Below are 2,500 nucleotides of genomic sequence, written 5' to 3' on the forward strand. Positions count from 1 at the left end.
GGCACTTTGCGGCGTGGAGGCAGTTGCGCGACCACTCCTATCCCAAACCAACAAAGCATGGTGTATCCTAAGTGTTCGGTACAAGCACACCACGACGGGACACATTGAACGGTTCAGCGATCTCTGCACTAGTGGAAGAACTCCAACGTGATACGGGAGACATTGCTCTAAACCGAACGGCATCTCTGCGCGTTTACTTGACGCACCCCCAACTTGGTCAACTGTTGGACTTTTTCGTAATCACGGCGGGACACATTGAACGAGCTCTAACGGATCTCTGCACGCATGGAACATGGTGGCGGGAATCATTGTTAGAACCGAACGGCGCCTCTGCGCGATGTACAAAGCCCAACAGTAACCTCGTATCGGCTGCCGAGCCGGAGCTTGAACAACTTGGACTTTCACCTCTAATTTATATCAACTCACCACTCCCCGAGGGATCCGCAGAATTGCTTCTGGGTCCCGTATCGTTATTTGCGATTCGTGTTTGCATTACACTACATTGAACTATTCCAACTTGTTTATCCGCATGGCGAACATTTGCTGCAAAGAACATTTAAGTTCCACTTCGCTCTCCCCTACGTGGGTCTGAGCTTCGCTCTCAGGGAAAAAATATGCCACATTTGGTAGGGAGACCCGGTTTCATCACGCTTTGTGCCCTGCACCATATATACCCTCATAAATTTATTCATTGGATTAGATCCAAGGAACACCAGATCATGCACCACTACCCATAATAGCTCATCGAGCTTAGCGTGAATCCTTCGGGTTTCCCTAAGAAGTTCGATTGGTCTTGCAGAGTTTAAAGACAACGAAGCTTAGTTTCAAGCAATGGTTAATATACGCGTATTCAAAACCCTTAGCTGTTACAACTTTTTACTAGAAACCATCACGACGAAGTCTTTGGGTCCGTAGACCCGTGATGTACTGCTCCAGGGAACGTTTTGATAGGGTGGAAGCTCAAAATCATAGGTTAAAATCATCGGCAGAGCCCACCAGACACCACTTTTGCTTCATTAGTTCGGACTATAGGCATACGACGATTTTTATCGCGGAGGGGACGTATGACCCAAACGGGGGCTTAATGACCCACTGCCACTGCAAACCATGCTCCTACGACTAAATAGAGGTAAAAACTACGATTTGGTGCAATCTTCATGTTTGACCTCGTAGCAAGGTACCCTCCCTATAGTAGGCAATGAACAAATGATCATAATCCCAGGAGGGCAAAAATGGGAACCCGAAAGGAAAGCGCTGTTGGCGCGCCTAAGCTACTGGCCCGTAGAGTAAAATGGTACCCCAACAAAGTTGTCGATTGACATTCTGATTGCACTTTTCATCATCTAGGGTGCGTTCCTTACACGTTTTGAGGTGTTTTAGCGAAAAACATGTTTTGAGCCACACGAGCTCTCCGGCCCGTTCGGTGCACATTTTTGAAAAAAGCTAGGAGCTGCCCCTAGGTTCGGGGTGTCACAAAATATTGAAAAGTGGTCAAAAACCGCTATCCAGAATCGGATGTAGAATCATTAGACGAACTTAAAATTGTTCTACAACCCCCAGTCCGACGCCTCGTATTCGAGATATAGCACTTTGTAGGTCTGACCGAGCAATTTTGTACTGAAATGTATGGCGGACATGTTATTCATTAAACAACATTAACTTGCATCGTGCCCTACTTCATCGGCACAGCTACTATCGACTATCTATTGTTGAAATGGATTGAGTTTGACCATTTTAGCTCTTTTCTTATGCCGTGCACCAACAGTGTGTACCGATCAGGGAAAGTACACTACTTACGCGTTCATGGATGTATATGTTGGTACAAGTTGCCGGTCGGAATAGCAGTGCACCAAAACTGTGTACCGATCAGGAAAGTACAAGACGGAGGGCGCAGCCCGAGCGTACGCGTTCATAGATGTCCATGTTGGTACAACCTACATGTACGTACCTTGTTTTTGTATCAAAAGTTCCAATAAAGTGTTTGTATGCTTAAAATGCTTATCTCAACCGGTCACCTTTTGGCCTGCCCTTTATAGACAGAAACCTAGAACGATACTCGCGATGTTTGTGTTTTTCCATTCGCCCGGGACGACGAATGAGCTCTGTGCACATCGTGCAGAAAACTGTCTCCTCCTCGTATGTTTTTGTCCCTCCACGCATATAATCACCCACATTTGTGTTCAACACGGACGGCGCAGCCCGAGCGAACGCGTTAATGTTTATGTTTGTGCACACTAAAGTTACAATCCTAGGATTTGGTTATTGCGTCGCAGTGCCCGACCGTCGCGGACACCATTCTTGGACAAAAGTCCAAGTACGTAGAGTACATTCCCTAGGTATGTGCCCGTTCGTGACTTTCGTTGCGTGCTTACAGACACGCTTGGGTATGTTTACCATACAAGGTTTACTAGGAAAACCTGGGAAGGACGCTTGCCCTCCCGTCGCGGACACCATTCTTGGAAAGAAGTCCTGGTACTTAGCGTTCTTTAATGTACTTGAT

The sequence above is a fragment of the Anopheles arabiensis genome, assembly GCF_016920715.1.
Source record: "Anopheles arabiensis isolate DONGOLA chromosome X unlocalized genomic scaffold, AaraD3 X_pericentromeric_contig0003, whole genome shotgun sequence".
Taxonomy (NCBI): domain Eukaryota; kingdom Metazoa; phylum Arthropoda; class Insecta; order Diptera; family Culicidae; genus Anopheles; species Anopheles arabiensis.